Source organism: Urocitellus parryii, chromosome 5 (genome assembly GCF_045843805.1).
Source record: "Urocitellus parryii isolate mUroPar1 chromosome 5, mUroPar1.hap1, whole genome shotgun sequence".
In the NCBI taxonomy this organism is placed as follows: domain Eukaryota; kingdom Metazoa; phylum Chordata; class Mammalia; order Rodentia; family Sciuridae; genus Urocitellus; species Urocitellus parryii.
Window position 1 is genome coordinate 81,261,557 of NC_135535.1, and position 15,476 is coordinate 81,277,032.

Here is a 15,476-nt window from a genome sequence, read left to right on the forward strand (position 1 = left end):
TTTTTTCGAAGAACCAACTTTCAGTTTTATCAATTTTTCAATGGTTTTTTTTGTTTCAATTTCGTTGATTTCTGCTCTGATTTTAATTATTTGGATCAGGGTGTTTGGTAATAGCTAGGTATTTAGGAGCCCTATAGACAGCCTTGAAACATTCACCTATTTGCATTTAGACAATTACAGGTAATGGAAGATGTAATGCTTGGGATGACAGTTTGGGGGTAGGGGAAGGAAGGTGCTCTTAAAAAGAAAGAAGGAGAGAGAGATATATAGATTAGAGGAGAATGGAAAGAACAATAAAACTTGAAAAGGGAAATAAAGAAAGAAGGAAAAGGGGAGAAAAGAAAAAAAAATGAAGTCTTAGAGATCCATTTTTTTCTCTTCCAGTAGGCGGAGCTGTTCCTTCCGAGCCAAGCTTCTGCCCTCTATGTGCCTACAGCAATCCCTGTAAGGCAGCTCCTGGGAGTCTCTCAATCCTGTTAGTCCAGAGCCGTTTCACTTCTCTGGCCCCTCCCCCTTTCCTCCTGCCAGCCAACCAGCCAGGTCCTGCTCACCGGAGGCGGTTCCCCAAGGATCCGGTTACACTTGCAGCCCCACCGAGTGCCCTATTTCCCGAACTACTGAGCACTCTCTCTGTCATTCATCTAAGCCCCAGTGCTGTGGAGCGGTGATCTGGGAACCAACAGTTTAATTTTTATGGACCCCTTTGGTGGGCACAGCCTTGGAAACTGGAGGCTAAGACCTTGGGTGTCACCTCTGGTTGTAAGGGGAGCTGGGGATTGAGAATCCCCTCTGCTTCCCTCAGCCCCCACAGAGAGATTCCCGAGGTTTCCTGGCTGTTTGTATCTCGCGGGAGTGGGAGTCACATACCTGCTAAAGTGGATCCCCCTGAGAAGGAATCTCCTCAGCCGAACTCTGGTTATGTCACCTCTCTGCTATGGCAGGCCCCAGGCTCCTTGCCGGAGTGTCCGAAGGGAGGGGTGGGACTGGCCTGTCTCTGGTCTGACCCAATCTCGGCTGGCTTCGGTTCCAAGCTCGCTATTTCATGAAGGCTTGGCTAGAGACCTCTTCATAGGGTCCTTGCACCGCGCCTGCTGAGCTGCGCCTCAGAGGCTGGTCTCTGACTCTCACGTGCTGCGGCTGGCGGGTCTTATCACCATATTTATACTATATGTTTATAACTATATGAAAATCCTAGCATATTTTCAAAATGTACTTGCATTGTTCAGAGGACAAAAGCAAAGTTTTCTCAGGGGTTCAGTCAGATTCTGTGTATTTTGTGCATTTCAGTGCACAACTTTCAAGGAAGTTGGGGATCAGGGTGATGTTATAAGTCACATGTTTAATTTGAATTTTGAGCAGAATTGAGAAGTCTTTAAAAGGGCCAACAGAAGATAAAAGAATATCATAATTTCTTGATAATTTTCTATATTTGATCTTGGGGAAAGAAGTCAGAGGTGGAAGGGAAAGAGAAACAAAGGGAGAAAGGAGAGGGAAGGAAAGAGAATAAATTTGCAAAAGGAAGAGAAGATGTAAGTGGAAAGTATATTTTGAATGAGTAGGACAAGAAAGAGAGAGAGAGAGAGAGAGAGAGAGAGAGAGAGAGAGAGAGAGAGAGAGAGAGAAAGGAAGGATTTCTTGAGCCAGCTCTGCAATCTTGTTTATTGGAGAAAGACCAATCCCAGTGTTCCCAGTGTTGTCTTTCTCTTTTGCCTCCCCTGTGACCCACGTAAGATGTGTGGTCTTAGACAAAAATGTCACAAGAACTAGAATGCCTTTGAGATCTGGATTTCAAATATCCTAATGGAAGGTAGAGGGAATATCATTGGAGAAAGGGGATCCTTTGAAGAATCTTCCAAATCATAATACATTTGGGTGCCTACTAATTCTCAGTCTCTACATCTAGTCCAAACAACCCTCAGAAACTCATCCAGACAGGACAGGAACGTGGACTAGGATCATGTGCTGAGAGGTGATCTGAGAGTGACATCAGGGGCTGCTGCTGGGATCTTTCCAGGTTTCCTGAGTATTAGGTCAAAGGTCAGTCTCATCATCTACCTCACTCTTCTTATGCAAACATTGCAATAATTGACCTTATTATAGGAAATTAAGATGTCTGATCTAAGTGGCATAATGGCAGCAATCCTTAACTATAGTGATTCAACAACTGCTCTCCACATACTTTGATGGGATAGTTTACAGAACCCTGAATTCCAACCACAGTAATTGCTATGCTTACAGTGAAGCAGTTGAGCTGTTAACCTTCCTCATGACACAGAATTAAAGATACTAAATAACTTTAGAGAATTAAAGATACTAAATTACTCTGAGGCCAACAGGTATGACTTCTAATTTATCTATACCACATTAATTTTAAAATTACATATTTTAAAAATTTGAGTTAACACTCAAATTGTGAGTTACAGATCAGATTGTTTCATGTTTTTTTCATGAAACCTTAAAATATAGTAAATAATATGACCCATTGATAAATTGTGTCAGTTTTTAAAAATATCTCTTTCAGGGAGCTTTAGAATCTTTAAAGAATTAGCAATATCTGCTTTTGAGTGCTATGTTAGAATTGGTTCAGAGTCATCTAAGAAGCAATAGCATAGGTATTTCTCTTCTTTTCTGAATTGAGATATATGCACTCTTAAAGCTGAAAGGATGAAGTGGAGGAATGGTGGGTAGATGGAGTAATGAAAACTAACTGCTCTGAAAGCCCATGTTGCCTGAAAGCATTGGAGACAAAAATGCAAAAACACATGAGATATTAGGTTTATATTGTACCAAAGGAAAGAACAAAGTTACATATTTATTGAAAATTTATAGAAAATACAATATAATAGCAGTGTTACTTGTATCATTTGCCTCAAAGTCACAGCCTGTCTCCACTCATCACTGCTAATCCATCCACAGCTCTCCTTGGAAGAAAACTAGGGAGGCCAGATGTCTTCATGGAGTTTTGGGCAAAAGCATTTCCTGTACAGGAATGCTGTATGGGAAGGTGCTAGATTGATAAACTTGATCCTCTTTCTTCTTAAGCATGGATTCCAGGAGATAAGCAGAAATAGAAGCTATCTCCCAATGTTTGATGAGATGCGATTAGTGGTCTGTGAGCCTGGGGTGTAGCCAACTCTTTTAGACTAAGAGTGACTGTCCAGCCAAAAGGCAGATGATGACTTGGAAACCTGACATGCTGTGAATCCTTATTGGCGATCCTTGCTCTGAAGGGAACTAGGCGTGTCTGGAGTAAACCTTGAATGCCACTTTACACACCAAAAACTGGACTTCTGTTTGAGTCTGTCTCTGGTATTCCATGATTCTTATCAGACCAGACAGAGTAAGAGGTTGCAGAGAGAACAATGGGGACAAGATGTGAAGTCCTTCAGACCTGAGTTCAGATTCTTGTCATTGAGCTGAACACAAGCTACTCTCAGTTATTTAGTTAGATAAAATAAGACCCATTCTATGTGCCCCACCAAGTTCTTATCAGGATTTAATAAAATCATAATGTATCAAACATCCTAAGATTTTGAAAGCTGTCTTTTACATATTTTGCTTATCCTTTGCTGCATAGTGAGATATGGGATTCCCCATAAGGTTGTGATACGTATGATCATCTTAAAATCACGACCTCTGTGGTTCATTTGGGATGGAGCCACATTTAAAGAATACTACAAAGATGAATCAAAGTCACACAAATCAAATATGCAACACTTAGGCAGCTCTTACCCCAACCCCCTTTCCCTCACATTCCTTAGCACCTGACAACATGGATGGAGGCCCATCTCTCTTCTCCCACAGAAGGAGCTTCTTCATCACCCCCTGGCCCAGAGCAGTTCTCTCTCTGAATCACCCTGATCCCAACTCTCTCAGTTCTGCTCTGGTCTCTTCATACTTTCCAGGTGTGGGATTCTTCTCTCAATGCCCTGGAAAGTGAAGCATATTTTCATAACAGTTAATTCCTCAGCTTCCCCCACCCCAATTCTGCCCCCCAAGGACCTCAGTGTTGCTTACTTGTGCTCAGAGGGAGAGGCAGGGAAGGTACCAATCAGTGGGCAGAATCAGAACCTGATTTATCTGCAAAGGAGAAGGGCTGGGGACACTCATCCCATAAATGATCAGGGGGAGAATAACACAGTCAGCAGGTATGTGGTATGTTCCAGCTGGGAAGCTGGCTCCAGTAATGAGCCACAAGGAGGAAACTACATCCCTGATGACCTTGTGGTGGAGATTTGCATGGTGCATTACACATGGAGGTGGGGCAGCTTCAGCAATCTTGTAAATGCTGGAGGAATGAGAGATATGGTAGTTCTTTAAAAATAATTTACATACAATTATTCTCCTTTTTTAAGAGTAGAGCTCAGTGAATTTTGGTAAATACATTGTCATCTAATATCATTATCATCCAGATACAGAAGTCTGTCAATCAAGGTACAGAAATATCTGTCACACCAAAGTTCTACTGTTCTCCTTTTTTTCAGTTAGTTCCCTCCACTACTCCCAGTTCCTGTTAACCACTGATCTATTTCCTGTCTCTATAGTATTTTCTTTTCTAGAATGACATATATATTGAATACAGGATATATATTCTTTTGTATTAGAAGTTCATTTTTTATTACTGAATAGTATTCCACTGTACATGTATATCATCATTCATCCATTCTTCAATTGATGGACATTTAGGTTGTTTCCAGGTTTGGGTTACTATGAATAAAGACATTATGAACATTCATGTAGGTCTCTGTATAGATATGGGTTTTGTTTCTTTTGTGTAAAATACCTAAGATTTGTACTGATGTATTGTATATGGAGATATGATGACTTTCACAAGGAAATGCCATACTGTGTTCCAACATGACTACATGAGAGTTTCAGCTGATACCTAGCCTTTCCAACACTTTGTATTGTCATTCCCTTTGATTTTTCATGTATTGATGTGCAGAGGTATTCTGTAGTTTTAATTGGCTTTTCCCTGATCACTAATAATTTTGAGCATGTTTTCAAATGCTTATTGACCATTTATATATCTTCTTCGTTGACATGTCTGTCCAAATCTTTTATTCATTTTATATTGGATTATTTGTCATCTCATTTTTCTTATTGAGTCATTATTAAGATTTCTTTATATTTTATATATTCCTTATCAGATACATGTTTGGAAATATTTTCACTCAGTCTATGGCTGATTTTTTTTTCTTAATTTTCTCAACAGTGTTTTTTGGATACCAGAAGTGTTTGGTTTTGATGACATTCAATTTATCAATTGTATTTTTTATGGTTTATTAGAAGTCTGTGTCACACAAGATCACTATTCTGAGTTGAATTATATCTCCACCAAATTATATATCAACGTCCCACTAGCTAAAACCTCGTATTGTGACTTCATTTGGAGATAGGGTCTTCACAGGGGTAATCAACTTAGAATGAGGTTATTGGACTATTTCCTCATCCAGCATGACTAGTGTCTTTATATGAAGGGGAAATTTGAGGACAGATAGATGGAAAAGTGCCATGTGAACCTAAAGGAGAGATTGGGTGAGGTATCCAAAGCCAAAAAATGCCAAATTGTCAGCCAGGCGTGAGGAGAGGAGACAGGCCTGCAACAGGTCCCCCCTCATGGTCCTCAGAAGGAACCACCCTACTCACACCTGGACCTTGGGCTTTCAGCCTCCAGAGCTGTGAGATAACACAATTTCTGATGTTTAAACCCTTCAGTTTGTGGAACTTTTTTTATGGCAGCCTGTTGTGTGCAAGCTATGTCATTAACATAGACCAAACATGTTTGTGTCTTTCCACAGTGTCAGAACTTTTGAATAACAATAAATTCATGGGATATACTATTTTTATTAATGATGATTCTCCAAATGCTTGTGGGTCACCTAGGCAAGCATGTTTTTTTTTATTCCAATCTTAATTTCTAATATCTCTAACACTCAAGTCACATATCATACTTCACATAATAACAAATATATATATGCTGTGACATATATATATGTATATATATCACCGATAGATGAAGGAAGGGTTAAGGCAGCCACAGGGTTACAGAATGCTGAGACAAGTGCACAGGCAGTGAGATGAATGCAGAGTCAGAGTCACTGTAGGTAGCCAGATAAGAATATCAAGAACCAGTTCTGTCAAAACAGAGGGTCTGGACAACAATGGATGTCAGTTTCAGTTTCAGATTCTCAGTTTGGGTGATGAATCATCAGGAGCAGGAGAAACCTCACTAGATGAAGCCAGAGAACAGAGAGTCATAGGTGTGTCACTGTGGTGATTTTTATGGGTAGGGCTTGGTGATGAGTGGTCAGATGATGGGTTCAGGGTACAGCCATGTCTATTCTCAGGGTATTCCTCCTTTTATGGGTCTTAGCAAGGGGTTGCATCTGGTGAGGTTGATAAGCTCCTGTGTCTGGTGTTTCTGATATGATTTTGGATGTCCATGTGTCTAGGTACTTGATTTAGTTTAATAAGTTGGCACATACAATTTATCAATTCATGCCTTATGATTGTACTGGGATGATGGTGGCTATTTAATTATATGATCAAGGATTAGACTTATTCTACTTGGCACTTGTATTCAAAATATAGTAGCTCATGGCAAACTAGTGCTTTAAAAAACAGAGTAACACAGGTTTAGGCACAGCTAAAAACTCGCTGTTCTGTGCATATTATAATAACTCTGAGCAGGTCACAGCTGCTCTCCACACAGTCCTAGCAACAGTCACTAAGCCACTGAGACTTTCTCCAGTGTTTCTTTCAAGAAGTCTTGTAGCACTTATAAAAGATCTGTCTGGAAGAGGTTTAATGAAAAGCATTACTAAAATCTAAATGATTTCAGAGTATCTTTAAGGAGCTGGATGATACTTGTAGTAAGAAAGTTTTTTATGGGGATAAAGATGCTGTCTTGTTTCTGGCAAGTGGAGAGAGGGAGATTTCATCTTTGTGTAAACAAATTTGATTAGACTAAGAGGCCATAAGAGTTTGGCGTCTGTCTCACTGTAATTGAATGGATTAGAAAGAAAAAAAAATTTTTTTTTTTTGGACAAGAAGATGCAGGTTGCTGAACCACAATTCTTTCTTCCTTTTTTTTTGAGGAAACTTACTGCTTCTTCACAAGTAATGCCCAAATAGAAGATTTTGGAATTAAGCAGGGATGTGCTCAGCTGTGTATTTAGTGTGATTGGCAATGAGACTTGAATTCGATTTTTAGCAGAGGCCACTGGCTGAAAGGGATCTATCTCAGCAGTGTTTTGGTACCATCTTCTATTTAACCAATCTTGAAGACATAGGAGTTCAGGAAATTAACTAGATAATATGGGCACTGTCAAGGCCTTTAGATGAAGACCCAGGGTGTGTGGAACCTGTAGTTTGTTAGATTCCATCTGCTCCTGTCTACTTAATCTGCAATTCTTGTGTCTTTTTATGGCAGCGCTGGGGATCAGGCCCATGTTGGAACACTCAGTAAAGAATTACAAACATTCTCCTGATTGAATTGATTACGTCTTCAAATAAACACCTTGCTTCTTCGTAACAACAACAAAAAATTGTACTAGATGGCAAAAATTTCAATTTGTCATAAAAGGTGCTTCAATATTTCACATAAAAGTATGACACATAGATGAGAATGGTGATATCTCATGCCTGGAAGTTAAGTCGAAGTAATACTGTAATTATGATTTATAAATGAGGACATTTAGTTAAAGAGAGGCTAGAAGGACTTACCCAGACACACCAGCAAAACATATTTAATAAAGGCTTTCAAGTGCAACCTTTGCTCCCACCAGTACTGGGAATTGAACTCAGTGGTGCTTTACCACTGAGCTATATATCCAGAACTTTTAATTTTATTTGGAGACAGGTTCTTACTAAGTTTCCTAAACTGGACACAAACTTGCCATCCTCCTGCCTCAGCCTCCTGAGTTGCTGGGATTATAGGTATGCACCACCATGCCCAGCAATTGCAGCTTTTTATTTCTTTCTTTTTCTTTAAATTCTGGTCACAGGTATCCTCTTTTCTACTTTAGAATCTTTGTTCTTCAGATGTGTAGAAGGATATTGTTTAGCAATTTTCTGTTTCCTCCTTCACTCCAACCTCCCTGGGTGTTGTGCATATGCTCCTTACCCTGCTGCATGTGCTTGATTTTGGGCTCAGCTACTTGAGTTGCTTTAGCCAAGGGGAGGTCCACAGAGGTGAGCAGAGCCTTGAACTGTGCTTGCATATTTGGGTGTTCTCATGAGTACCTCCCTTTTACCTTGAAAATAATATGTCATGGGCACTGATAATAGAGGTGAGTGATGTGGAGCAGGCCTGGACTCAGCCTGCAGCTAGGAGGCAGGTGCAGCTATACCCTGCCATATCACCTGAACACTCAGATGTATGAGTGGGCAAAGGTTTGGGATAAAATTACTGAAATGTCCAGGTTGTTGAGATCCTTGTTTTGGTAATATTAAATTAACACAGGCTTTTGTAAAGGAGCAAATTAACCAGATATAGCTTATGTACTTCACTATGGTGATGTGACCCACCATAATTAAGTACTTCATGTACTGGAAACAGAATTAGACTGGAGGAGGCTGGATGATTTGAAGAAGCAGCCCAGGTCTGAAAATCTGTAGACTTGGGCTACAGTTGTTTTTCTACCTTTAGTGATAACAGCCTATTCTTATGAAGTATGACCCTGTATCAGGCATGTTTCTAGAATCTTCTTTTGTTAACTCATCCAATCCTCATGACAATTATCAGAATGAGTATATATATATATATATATATATATATATATATATATATATATATATATATATATATATATATAATTTTTCCTGATGTAGAATTGAGAAAACTAAAACACAGAATGATAAGGAAACTAATCTAGGTTTCATAGCCAGTAAGTGGATGAACTGAGATTGCTACCCAATAGACTGTGCTGTCATGGATCCTGTCACAGGCCCCAGAGTCCCTGTTCAGATCTGTTGTACTCAGTAGCCAGGCTGCTGGGAAAACTGGCGTCCTGATGGCTCAGGCTGAGTCCCTCTCTGGGAGTTGTCCTTGACCAAAGGGAGCTGCCAGACCCCAGGTTAAATCCTTTCTTGGAATTAGCTCACTCCCAATGTCTGGGCAATATGGACTAGAAGCCTCTATGTTAAGGCAGCTTGGTATGCCCTTTCCAATTCAAGAGGTCTTTGCAAGGTAAGAGTAGCGCTCCTATAGCTCCTTCGTCACCCCTGCCCACCTCCCATCCCCAGTCCTCATAGACCTTGGTTTTGAAAATGCACCCCAGTAAACCTACATGCAATATCCATCTCAGAGTTTAATTCCAAGGACCCCAATTTGAAATAGCCATGTTCCAGAGTCTGAGTTCGTATCTGGGGCCCCAAGGCCCCAAGTCACCATTCTGAGCTTCATTATAAAGTAGTGATGACAAAATCACTTATTGAGAGAATTAAAAGAGGCAGCATTTTACATCCACTTTCCCTGTGCAATGTGATGACTTCTGGCCCCCACTCCTACTGCACTGAAGCTTTTCCACTATGATCATCATCGACTTTCAATGACAAAATCCAACTGATATTTATATTGGACTGTCTGCTGCTTTGACTGTACCACTACTGGGTTTTTCCTCTTCTTTCTCCTTTGAGAACTTGGTCTTTCAATGATTGTTTTTTGCAGGATTCTAACTCTTTGTCTTTTATTCAACAGCCACTTATATATCTATGAATTCCTACCCTAACTTGTTCCCTAACTTTGCTCTATAAGCAGTTGATTATGCATTGTCATTTGATGTCTTTAAAATTTCCACAACCGAAATAACCATTTTCTCTAGTAAACTTGCTTTTAGTATGTATTTTGCTTTTATTGATGACACTGTCTTTTTAGGCCATCATTCAAATATCAGGATATATTTCTTGAATAGTTCTTATTCCTCATTCTCATAATAAATCAATAAATCTGGCTAATTTTATCCATGTCCCCAAAGCTTCTCCAGTATGTCTCTCTTCTCTGTGCCTTCTATTCTTGCTCTACTTGAGACTCTCATCATCTCTCATCTGAACTGTGGTCATAGCTTCCTAAATGTCCTTTATACATCTGATCTTGATCTCTCAAAGCCATCTTCCAAACCACAGCCCAAGTGATCTATGTAAAAGGAAAATCTAATCATGCCATTATCTGCTTCAAATTCTTGAGTAGCTCTCCATTGTCTACAGGATATCATCCAATCTTATCATAATAAAAAGCTCTTCACATCTGACAATGCCATTAAATGGGTAAAATGTAGGTTTTAGAATCAGACTGTTAAATGAGACTGTTGGCTACATTGATTATTGGTTGTGTGGCTCTGGGTGAAAGAAACACTTAACCTCTCTAATGGAATGGGAATATGATAACGTTATCTACTTATGACAGTTGCTCAGAAAATACCTCCACACTTCCCTGTGTCTCTCAGTTCTTCCTGAAGTTAAGTTTGGGCCAGGGGTCTTGTTTTGGCCAATTGACAGGAAGTGGAATTGGTATGGGCCTTGTGACCTTCTTCTGTTTGTTTTCCTGCCATGACCACCCTGGAGGCCATGTGCTCAGGATGGCATAGCTGGTTGTTATGGTTTAGATATGGTGTCCCCCAGAAGCTCACATGTGAGACAATGCAGGAAGGTTTGGGGGAGAAATGATTGGATTATCGCCTTAACCTGACCTGTTAATTAATTCCTGATTGGATTAACTAAGTGGTAACTGGAAGCAGGTGGGGTGTGGCTGGAGGAAGTGGTTCATTGCGGGTGTGGCTTTGGGATATATATTTGTATCTGGTGAGTGGAGTCTCTCTCTGTTTACTGATCACCATGTGAGCTGTTTCCCTCTGCCATACTCTTTTGCCATGATGTTCAACATCACCTTGAGCCCTGAGGAATGGAGCTGGTGGTCTGTGGATTGAGACCTCTGAAACTGTGAACCCCTAAATAAACTTTTCTTCCCCTAAAATTGTTCTAGCCAGATCTTTTAGTCACAGCAGAAAAAAAAAAAAAGCGCTGACTAAAACACTGAGGTTGTAGGAGGGCTGCTCCACCTGTGTTAGACTTAATGCAACTGAAAAATAACCCATTATTGGGCTTGGATTGTGGCTCATTGGTAGAGCGCTTGCCTAGCATGACTAAGGTACTGGGTTCGATTCTTAGCACCATATACATATAAATAAACAAAATAAAGTCCAATGACAACTAAAAAATATTTTAAAAAATAAAAATAACCCCTTATTTTGGAAAGCCCCTGAGATTTCAGGGTTTTCTATTGTAGCAACATTAATAACCTTGACAAACTATCCCATAGAGTTGTTAGAAGGATCAACTGAGGTATGTGGAAATCCCCTAGCACAGCGCTCACTATGCATCTTCAAATCCTGCCTTGGACTCCATGTGCTTGCACTTTTGAGAAACTTTACACATGGCATCATTGCAAATCTTCATACTGTCCCCTGTGCATGGAATGCCCTTCTGTGGCTCACACGACCTTCAAAATCTGGCTAAGGTGATACTTCACCTGGTCTCTCCAGCCTTGTTCAGATGGTCCTGATTTTAATCTTCCTGCAGAGTATTTATTCCTCCACCTGAATAACTATATTCAACACCATGTACATCCTGCCTCCCTGGACAGATGGTGAGGACCTTGAAGGGAAGGTTTTATAGACATCATCTTTTTGCCTAGAGTGTTCTTTTGCCTATGCCTGGAAGCCTGGAAGACTCCTCTCCCTCTTTATACCCAGCTCACCACTTCTTCACCTGGAAGGAGCTTTCTCTTTGGCAGAGTTGAGCGCGCTCGCTCGCTCTCTCTCTCTCTTCTCTCTCTCTCTCTCTCTCTCTCTCTCTCTCTCTCTCTCTCATTTTATACCATGTGTTTCAGTTGTGAGATGATAGTAGCCACACTTACTGTCTATTCACTGTGTGCAAGGTCCTGTGCTAAGTTCTGCAAGTGCATGATCTTTCCATGGATCTTTCCATGATCTTTTCTCAGATCAAGTACAGCAAGACAAAGGTCCTTGTTTTAGGATCAATAAGTAGCAGAGCTAGAATTTGAATCTGTGTATTTTGTGTTTATCTCAGTTAATTGTCACAAGTACCCTATGAAGTTTTATATCCTCTTTTCTTTTTAACTAATAATAAACCAGAAAGCATTTATACATTACTCTTTATGGGACAGGTACTCTTTTAAGTATTTTACATGTTAACTCATTTACTCCTCATAATGATGTCATTAAATATGTACTGTAATTTAGTACCTCCCCATTGAGAGATTGACTGCCAGTTGAGCCCAAGAAGTCCCTGGCTTTTGGCTACTATACTAAGGGACCTCTTGGGAGGGAGGCTAAGTAACTTTTTTAAGGGCTGCCACCTAGTAGGGACTCTGCACCACCACATCTGCCTACACCTCGCAGCGCTTCAGGTTTTCCTTCACGTACCTGGTGATGTACATAGGTCTCCAGCTCTCGATTCAAGAAGAAAAACTCTGATGTTGAAAAAACAGGGTTTGAGGGAATATGTTCTTCTGCAGCATTATTGGAGTAAACTTGGTTTTTTCTTACACTGATTAGCTGCATATTTAAAAATCGAAAGCACAATTGTCTTTTAAAAAAAAAAAAAAAGCCAGACTAGTTAAATCCGAAAGGGGCTAGCAGTTGCGGCAGATTACCTTTTTTGTATTTATAAATGTTAAGTCTGTCACCAGGCCTCTGGAAACATTTATGCATTTCAAAATACAAATTAGAGAAATATATGGACATAATTGTCTGTCCTAAGGAATTTTCCCCTAATCAAGGTCTTGATGGAAAAATTCCCACTTGGCTTTTCTGCACTAGGCAGGAGTTGGAGTGTACAGATGAGACTTTCCATGTGCTGAGAAGTTAGCAAGAGATGCTTTTGTCAACACAAACTCATTTCAGACCAGAATTTTCCATGGACAGCATCTCGATCCTGCCTTCTCCTTTTGCTTTACTCCCACTCAAGATCCCTTGCTTCTTGCACCCGCAGATGTCCTTGGCTTCACCCACTAAGGCTGCGACTGGCCTTTGAGACCTCTTCAGGATCTGGAACCAGCCAGCTCCCCTGGCTTCCAATCTTCCCCACATCCTCTTCATAAGTCCCATGTCCCCTCCATACTTGTCTCTGTTCTCTTCCCCGCCATTTACTTCCTGCTGGCACCTGGATTCACCCTCTCTACCCTACTGTTACCATGGTGGCCATCCTTGGAGACTCAATGGAGCCGTTCCACTTCACAAAGCCAGTAGTGCTTCATCTGCACCCTTGAGGATCCTTTTATAGGGTCCTTACTGTTATTTGTGCATTTTTTTGGCTTCTACCTCTCAAAATCCTGAGGATCCAGGGTGTCTAGAGTAGGTACTTGATAAATGCTGGTTGTGTCTCTTTCCTTTTTTATCTACAAACAATTATCTACATTGCTTGAGTCATAGCAGATGCCCAATAAAGATTTATTAAATGAAAGGCTGCATTGCAGCAGAATTTATTACAGAGAAACCTGGAACAATTTTTAAAGAATTCTATTGTAGGGGCTGAGGATATGGCTCAAGTAGTAGCATGCTCATCTGGTATGCATGAGGCACTGGGTTCGATCCCCAGCACCACATAAAAATAAAATAAAAATATTGTGTTCACCTAAAGCTAAAAAATAAATAAATAAATAACTAGAATTCTACTGTAGGGCTGGGGACATAGCTCAGTTGGTAGAGTGCTTGCACAAGGCCTTGGTTTCAATCCCCGTCACAAAAAAAAAAAAAAAAATTATAGTAAAATAAGTACAACAAAATTCACCATCTTGACCATATTCATGTGACTAATTCAATGGCATTAATGCAGTCACAGTGCTGTGTTATGATGCTTTGCCTTACAAAACTCAAATTCTGTGTCCATCAAAATAATTCTCCTGTCTCCTCTCTCCTCTATCTTTTTTTTTTTGGTACTGGGGATTGAAACTCAGGGGCACTCAACCACTGAGCCACTTTATTTGGTATTTTATTTAGAGACAGGGTCTCACTGAATTGCTTAGTGCCTCACTTTGCTAAAGCTGGCTTTGAACTTGCATTTCCCTGCCTCAGCCTCCTGAGCCACTGGGATTACAGGCGTGCACCACCATACCTGGTCAGCCGCTTTATTTCTTGTAACTTGTGTTCTTATTGTGTCTGAATTTGCCTGGTCATATAAGTGGAATCATACAATATTTTTCCTTGTGTGTCTGGGTCATTTCAATTAACATGAAGTTACCCATCGGAATGCATTCCCTTTTTTTGTTTGTTTTGGACCACGGATTGAACCCAGGGACCTTTACCAAAAAACACCTTAAAATTGGCAAAAGACGGGCTGGGGATGTGGCTCAACTGGTAGCGTGCTCACCTGGAGTGTGTGCGGCCCGGGTTTGATCCTCAGCACCACATACCAACAAAGATGTTATGTCTGCCGAGAACTAAAAAATAAATATTAAAAATAAAATTCTCTCCTCTCTCTCTCTCTCTCTCTCTCTTTAAAAAAATTGACAAAAGACTTATTACACATATATACCACAATTTTTCATATCTCTGTTTGTATATAAAGTAGGTTGACACCCGATTTGTGTCTTCATACATGTACTTAAGACAGTTGTTAAGGGTTGCTATCTGGTCTTTCTCAGGGACTGCTTCTGTAGTTTTTTTTTTTTTTTTTTTTTTTCCCCTTCCTTAAATGTACACTATAGATCTGTTTCTTTGTGTGGGTATAATGATTTTTTTTGAATGCTGGGCATTTTATTCTAACAAGCGGGTTCTCTCCCTTCCCCAGGTTTGCTGCTGTTTGTTTTGGTTTTGGTTCTTATGGACTGTCTCTGTGCTGAATTTCAGTCTAAGATCTAAATTTAAGGTCTTGTTAGGTCTTTTCTGTGCCTGCACCTTTCCCTGCATGAGCATGTAACTTTCTATTTCTTCTCTCATATACAGCTGCTTTTAAAGGTCTTAGTCTTTAATGACTGGCTCCCAAAAGGGGACTGATGAAGAAACGAAGGTGTGTGTGTGCACCGGTCCTGGAAGTCACTTCAGCCAGAGGAATAGGGGCTTGCAACAGTGAGTGATGGTGTTGATAGGGTTAAAAAGTGGCTGGCAGCCTCTGCATCTGCCCCTGTGTGATGAGAAGCAGCCATTAGCCAAAATACTGGAGCACTCAAGTCTTTAATCATTTTATCATTTATTTGTCCAGTATAATCTAGAGTCTAACTGGAGGAAGCCTTGACTTCCCTTTTCTCTTTTACTCCATGGGAAGCCTTGCTGGTGAAGGTCAGGTAGATCCTTGCAGATCTTGCTAAACGGGGAGCCCTAACAAAAGTCTCCTGCTAGTTCATGTAGAGGCTGATGCTGGGGACAGTGTGAGAGTGCTGGGCCTGAAAAGTGTTGAGGCCTGAGTGAGAGCAGAGCGTGGTGGGCCCCAGCAATATAGATCTCAGGAGAGAGAGA